Source organism: Hypomesus nipponensis, chromosome 5, assembly GCF_054491055.1.
Source record: "Hypomesus nipponensis isolate SF chromosome 5, ASM5449105v1, whole genome shotgun sequence".
In the NCBI taxonomy this organism is placed as follows: Eukaryota; Metazoa; Chordata; class Actinopteri; order Osmeriformes; family Osmeridae; genus Hypomesus; species Hypomesus nipponensis.
The window spans coordinates 1,016,392-1,024,140 of NC_140365.1; the positions used below are offsets into that span (position 1 = coordinate 1,016,392).

Consider the following 7,749-nt stretch of genomic DNA (forward strand, 5'->3'; position numbering starts at 1 on the left):
GGAGAGATGTTTTGTGGGAACATTCTGTGTGTCTACATATTTATGAATAACATGCTCCTTTCATTATTCGCAGATAGAGAGCAGGGTTTAATCATTGAATAAATGGTCTGAGAGCCTGTCTGTTTGTCTAAAGGATGACCTGGAGCAGCCAGGGGAGCCGCGTGTTTTATGGAGTGTTGAGGGAAGTTGTATTTCCAGCGGCGTAGCAATTCTGTGGTATCCTTCATACTTTAACAACAGAATTTCTATAGGTGTCTTGGGATATCAAAAGCTATTACGCTGTAGAAACTGCAGACATTTAAATGTTGGACGCTGCTCATACGATGCAATAATAACAACCACAAAAATCTGATGTCAGTGTTGTTCATTATATTTATTAGATTTGCTTCCATAACAGACTTTTAAGTGAACCACTGATGGTCCCAAAGGTTGAGAAGGCTAGTTTCCAGTCAACACAGACATAATCACGGTTAAGTCTCAGCTGAGAGAGTCCGTCAATAAATCCATCGTCAGCATTCCAGGCAAAACGGTCAGTTCTCTTCATTCACAATACAGACTCTCTGTTGGTGGGTCTCGTCTCAGGAAACTAAACAGTTGGGTGCCTCAATTCACTACAAAATTAAATAAGGCGAAGATTAGTTAACTGTTCGCAAAGTTAGACCTGAATTTCTGACACACGAAATGTCCTAAAACTCCCTCGAGCCAAATAAATCTGACTGCTACTGTAAGCTTGTTCCAGTGACTCGATCTTTGAAAGCAGGGATGAAAATGTATTACACATGAGTATAGTCATCTGTTGCTTATGGGTTATGGTTCATGGACTAAGGTTAAAGGACTATAAAGTCAAATTATGTCCAAGAAACACATCAACAATAATTCTCATCTAGTAAGTTTAAAAGGCCTCAAGTCACAAGTCACACATCAGTTCTGACAGATGTAATGTGCAATAACCAACGTTTCCACAAGACAGAAGTGCATCATTTTAGTGTCACCTCACACAACTAACCTATTCACAATCAGAGTAATCCGATTTGGGAGAGTCCAAAACGGCACTAGATCACAACCCAGTCACTGCTTTATTAAATACAATTAAATACAAATGGCAGTGTGACCAGAGCTATCACATGTAACAACCATCTTCTTTAAGAAGGAAAAAGCACATAAACGTCATGTAGGTCCTGATTTAATTACAAGTCCAGCTGCAATGTCCTGTGCTGAAAGGTCTCCGTGTTTTAGCTAGCTAAATGTGTGTCGTTTGTTCGAGCCACCCCGAAAGGCTGCGTCTATTATTAGCGCGTGCTCTTGACGTACCGCTGCACAGCCAAGACGAGCTCCGGGTGAAATCGCCCAGCGTCACAGTCTGGGTAATACGATAGTACACGTTTACGTTACAGAATGCTTTGTTTGTGCCACAGGGCACGCAAAGGCTTCCTGTCTTTCACAGTGAATCACTTATCAGCTGACCTGTAAACAACAACAGTTTTTAAAGATTTCTCCCGGAGTAAGAAGACACTTTTGTAAAGATCCATCATGTTTTATACGCAGGACTGAACACTGTAAAGAGATGCGATGAACTCGAAATACCTTGGACAGCTTCTGCTTTCCCCTTACAAACTCATTGGATGAAAACATAATGATGGGAAACGCTGTGAGACGTTGATCCAGAAAAAGTATTCAGCACGAGCAACACAAGTCCACAAAAGAACATCATATCAGGTTCTGGTTTTGAATGATGACATCATATACTGAGCCATTCTGATATGAAATATATCGGTTTTTATCATCAATCATATTAACGGCAGCTGAGCAGGAGGAGCAGGAACACTGACATGTCTGTTTTTACAATGTTCACGAAGAATAGATATGCGGCCTTGCCTAGCCATAAATACTGTGTGTTTTTTTGTCCAGACAGACATTCTTATCTGTCAAATCTGTGGCGGGTTATGGATTTAGTTTTAACTTTGATCTTTTTTTTAAATGTATTTTATTTGTTTCCTCATCAGGTGTAGAAAGTGGATTAGTCCTTGACTTGAGAGGTCTGGCATTCTAGAAAACAGACATTTGGTCATATGGTTTCTGTCATTCCAACAATGTACCAGGCTATAGGCCCAGGAATAGATACAGAAACCTCTCAATGTTAGCGATGTTTAAAAGCACGGTTCCCCAAGAACTGTCTGAAATACATTCATTGTATTTTTAGAGGGTGTCATTTGTTGAGGCATCTTCACAACTCACTGTGCGTAGTTTATATCCTTGATCCTTGACTTTGCAAACAGCACTAGTCAAATTCACTTCTTCAGAAACAGACAGTCGAAAGCGCTAGCAGTCCCTGAATTTTAAGTCTGAATTTAATTTGATGTCAAGCAACCTCTTCTGGCCTCTCAGATAACCACTTCCACAGGAAAACAAGTTGTGTAAGCAGCCGGTCTACTTCAATACATATGAACATCAATTAATCTACCAGCACATCCCAGGTGGAGTCTAATGATGTTATTCATTCACATTTTCATTACCTCTCGTTGAGTACGATACATTTTCTAATTAAAATCTACAGATTTTAATTATAAATGATGACACCTACGGATCTACATTATTTGACGAGTGCTGTGTCGTGTCAGTGAGCCAAGTGAGGCTTGAGTGACTGAATCTTTTATTCAAAACAACACCTTGTATCATACCCTAATTATGCTATTGCAACAGGGCCTCGTGTAAACATACAGTCACATAGAATATAACCAAATAATGTTTCAAATGACTCCCAACAGTCACAAAATCCATCCATCACAATATGTTGGCATTACAGAAAAAGACAACAATGTTTGGATTTAGATGTGTATGAAGTCGTCTCCTAGGTGATAGAGATTCTATACGGCCTTGTCTCGGCCTCCAGGGCCTCGTTTCAGGGGGTATTTTCCTGCTTTCAAGAGTCATGGTGCTATTCTGGCTGGGACAGGAATATTGAGTCTTACAGCTTTTGACAGCCGGTCTCAGTTTAAAGATTTAAGGATCAGTCACATGTCCACCAAGGGAGAGGGGTGGCGGGAGGGAGGAATTTTGTCGGGGAAAAGCACATCTCTTTTGGCATTCCTGTCAGGAAGAGCAAAGACTTGGTTACCCTACCAAGGGTTTCGTTTAGCTTGAAATAATGAGAGAGGGATTCTCGCTAGCGGGAAACATGTGTGCCCAAGGGGGGGTGGGGGTTCAGGCGGGATTCAAGGAGGAATTGGCTGCAGCTTTTACAGAATATTTTTTTCCGGAGCTGTGGCTTGGTGGGGGATAGCTTCTGATTGATTGCATCTCTGTCCGGCTCTGTGAAATATGGTCTGGCACCAGGTGGTAGGGAGAGGAGACGGCACAGCAGCCAGGTACGGCAGAGGACACAGCATGTGCCGTAACATCTCGGTAAACAACCCTGGCAGGGGAGGAGGATGAGAGCTCTCACCAGAGATCTGGGAAGGAACGACACTTCCTTCAATTGATTCAACATAAACAAAACGCTTATTGCATCTGTTTATATTCTCAAAGTTTAACCACAGATATCTGGGTGGGTAGAGGGTCGCCCACGTTACAATTCAGCACTAATTGAACCTCCACTGTGACCTCCACTATGACCACTATTTTGTTTAGAAGAATGCTGCCTTAAGGAACTAGAATAGTGAAGCTTCAGCAGGAGTACTCTACATTCTGCAGATGATCAGTTTTAGCCAAGCCCAATGTTTATGCAAAACAAACAGTGTTTATGTACCACTCAGCCCACACCTACAGGCCTGTAAGGATAGCTCGTGTTTCTACACCCATATCAGTGGATCCTCCCAGGAAGATGTCAGTAAACGCGTTTAAACAAAGGAAGGTAGGTAGCCCACCTTTTCAAAACGACAGACAAGAAGTTGGGATTCCATGATGCGAGCATGTGTAGACTTATCTAATGAGTAAGCAGGAGTATGAGACTTGAAAACACAAAATATTGTCTGCAAATCATTCCTGCAAAGCCATTTCTTTGAGTTTGGACACGCTGTTTGAATTTCGCCTCCACAAAGACATATTATAACCCACATTCAAGGACTCCTTTCATCAGCATCCAAGTTTTCATTATGATTTTTATAACCTTATATAAATCAATACTGCTTCTCAGGAAGTTAATGATGCATGACCTCCATTGAAGAAGGAACTAGCCAGCGGTAGAATCAGAGAGGTGGGGTAAGGTAAACCCATCGAGGATTGGATGACAGTTGAGAGATGGGACACAGATGCAGACATAAGTAACCTGCACAGTAAAGAAGGGCAGGAGTGCGTTCCTAGAGTGAAGGAACTAGCTATCTACTGAGAGGTAGCCCAGCAGGCCAGAGGAGTTTCTGCGGCCAGATGGAGATAGTCTTGGGTGGCAGGAGCCTGGCACAATTAGCCTGCCTGACTAATGCACTGAGGCTGTGTCAAGTGTCCATTCCTCTCTCTGCCCATTTGTTAACTGGTGAGCACCCTGCACACCCCTACTCTACCCACACACACACACATACACACACACACACACACACACACACAGCAAAGATGAGTCATAAATCTGCTTGGCTAAGAGGCCTGTTTGGTTCTGCAGAGGAGGGCTGAGTGCAGATAGCCTGCTGATATATGACAACTCCCAACTCTGCTCTGCAGAGAGACTCTCTCCACGGGAAGGTGATAAGCCCCAGATGTTTGTCCGCTCACATATCCCACAAAAGGAGGCAGTCTATTGACAACCCTCTACTTTATTAAAACGGTTGTGGCTTAAAAGGCTTTGGGGAGTGGGTCTTGGTTGGAGGTGGGGTGGAGAGAGCTGTTAGCGGTAGAGGGGAGTGTGTGGTGACTGATAAAGGGGAAAGCGAGGCAGGAAGGTTGGGTGTCCGAGGGTTCACATCGTGGAATGCCAGTCAGGGAGTTTAATGATTGCGGGGCATACGCTCTCTCCTGCCCTGCAGCTCTCCTGCCCTGCATCTCTCCTGCCCTGCCTCTCTCCTGCCCTGCCTCTCTCCTGCCCTGCCTCTCTCCTGCCCCGCAGCTCTCCTGTCCCGCCTCTCTCCTGCCCCGCCTCTCTCCTGCCCTGCCTCTCTCCTGCCCTGCCTCTCTCCTGCCCCGCAGCTCTCCTGCCCTGCATCTCTCCTGCCCTGCCTCTCTCCTGCCCTGCCTCTCTCCTGCCCTGCCTCTCTCCTGCCCCGCAGCTCTCCTGTCCCGCCTCTCTCCTGCCCCGCCTCTCTCCTGCCCTGCCTCTCTCCTGCCCTGCCTCTCTCCTGCCCCGCAGCTCTCCTGCCCTGCCTCTCTCCTGCCCCGCCTCTCTCCTGTCCCGCCTCTTTCCTGCCCCGCCTCTCTCCTGCCCTGCCTCTCTCCTGTCCCGCCTCTCTCCTGCCCCGCCTCTCTCCTGCCCCGCCTCTCTCCTGCCCCGCCTCTCTCCTGCCCTGCCTCTCTCCTGCCTCTCTCCAGATACCGCTCTACGACGGGGTTGCCTGCTGAAAAAGTGTCAGATTAGTTTCCCTCGGCTGTCTGTTCTCTCTCTAAACATTTTAGAGAAAGAATTTGAAAAGAGCTTGATAATCTGGATCCATTTACAGCGCTGTTACTGGAAAAACCAGACTTGTTCTTTTCACCTTTTAGAGATAGCCATTAACTTCACATCCACTGCATGCTTTACAGCTCATTATCACATATCGTACTGTGATGATGAAACACAAGCTGACACAGACTCCGGCAGGACTGTGGATTACAGGGCATGAAGGCTATGGACCTTGGCAGTCAAATACTTTCCAACAAAATGCCAACCGTCATCACTTGACTGGCTTTTTTTGGATGAATAAAAACCTGTGTCCTCAACATCGTGTGACGTTCTACAATCAGAATATAGAACCATAGAACCCTGAACAACATCAAGTGTTCTGTGGATAATCCCGGATTTATTTTACTTTGTGTGTTCCAGCAGTGTCTCTGAATCCCATTAAGCAGAGCTCTGATATTTCCACTGACCTCATGCCTTCGGGAGGCATGTCTGAGAGTTCATTAAAGCCAGTCTCTCTTTGTTACCCCTCAAGTAAAGATCAGTCAGCCACTCGGAACCCAGTCAGAGGAAGCGACCTCTGGTCAAGGCAGCTGACGATAGCCTCTCAGTCAGAGAAGGCCCACCATTCACACGCCCAGCGCCAGCTTCTCCCCAGCTCTATGGGGTGTGAAAAACGAGCAGGGGATGAAACAAGCCTGATGTACTACATGGGGGGAGAGGAGGAAGTCCAACTGAAGCCCTCAGACAGTGATGGATGTGGGGGTAGGCACCCAGGGACAGCTCTGTCCTCTACCCCTCCTCCACCCTCCTCTCTTCTCCCCTCCTCCTCTCCTTCCACCCCTCCTCTCCCTCCACCCCTCCTCTGCCCTCCACCCCTCCTCTGCCCTCCACCCCTCCTCTGCTCTCCATCCCTCCTCCTCTCCCTCCTCCTCTCCTTCCTCCTCTCCTTCCTCCTCTCCCTCCTCCTCTCCTTCCTCCTCTCCCTCCTCCTCTCCCTCCTCTCCCTTCTCCTCTCCCTCCTCCTCTCCCTTCTCCTCTCCCTCCTCCTCTCCCTCCTCCTCTCCCTCCTCCTCTCCCTCCTCCTCTCCCTTCTCCTCTCCCTTCTCCTCTCCCTCCTTCTCTCCCTTCTCCTCTCCCTCCTCCTCTCCCTCCTCCTCTCCCTCCTCCTCTCCTTCCTCCTCTCCTTCCTCCTCTCCCTCCTCCTCTCCCTCCTCCTCTCCCTCCTCCTCTCCTTCCTCCTCTCCCTCCTCCTCTCCCTCCTCCTCTCCCTCCTCCTCTCCCTCCTCCTCTCCCTCCTCCTCTCCCTTCTCCTCTCCCTCCTCCTCTCCCTCGTCCTCTCCATCCTCCTCTCCCTCCTCCTCTCCCTCCTCCTCTCCCTTCTCCTCTCCCTCCTCCTCTCCCTCCTCCTCTCCCTCCTCCTCTCCCTCCTCCTCTCCCTCCTTCCCTCCTCATGGGGGGCTCTGGGAACAGAAGAACAGGAGCTGGCAGGTGGTCCTCCAGAACAACAGGTCATCCGAGTCTTCCTCCAAACAGAAGCGGTAAAGAACATCCCAGCTCACGTGAGTTCAGGACGCAACAACAAGAGCCCAAACCTGCAGCCCTCCAAACCTGCAGTCCTCCAAACCTGCAGCTCTCCAAACCTGCAGCTCTCCAAAACTGCAGCTCTCCCCAGTATGCTGCTAGTCCAGCTCCCAGTGAGGGGATGAGGGCGACAGGAGGAGGTGACAGAGGCACTGATCTCCGTGATGATGGATGGTTAGTCAGTGGAGGGGAGCTGCTGACTGTCCTGAGCAGCAGCCTTGACCCTGCAGAAGGTGATCTGGCGCTGACCTCCACAGCAGGGCAATGCATGGATCAGGTCAGGAATTGTACTTGACCTCTGTACAGTATGTCTGAGGGTTCGTCGTAAATACGTGTCATCGAAGAGGCGTTTCGCTTCCGTGAAGGAATAGCAGAGGTCGGGTTAATGTCGACAGGTGCGTCGACGAACACGGTGGTACCTGTTTCCCAACATCACAGAGAGGGTTTCTTTGACACATTTGTGTTTGGTCGGTACTCAGTGGTGGGGTTGATTTACATCCGTGTGGGAATGGGACATTCAGGGTGTCAGGTTGTGGTACAAGGGGGTGCAGGGAGTAAGGGAGACCATACCCTAGAATGACATGGGCCCCTGGGTGGACAGCTGCTTGGTAAATAGAGTTGACTCTTGTCACACACAGTGTCCCCGG

The 7,749-nt window shown here is 48.3% G+C and overlaps 1 long non-coding RNA gene across 1 annotated transcript; it reads right to left on the reverse strand.

Moving 5' to 3' along the window:
- Window positions 1-354: 354 nt before the first annotated feature.
- LOC146287641 (uncharacterized) lies at window positions 355-1,185 on the reverse strand. The gene is made up of 2 exons (XR_014755183.1): window positions 1,007-1,185; window positions 355-611 (listed from the first exon to the last, which is right to left on the reverse strand). It is a non-coding gene; the product is annotated as an uncharacterized LOC146287641 (long non-coding RNA).
- Between the last annotated feature and the right edge of the window lie 6,564 nt (window positions 1,186-7,749).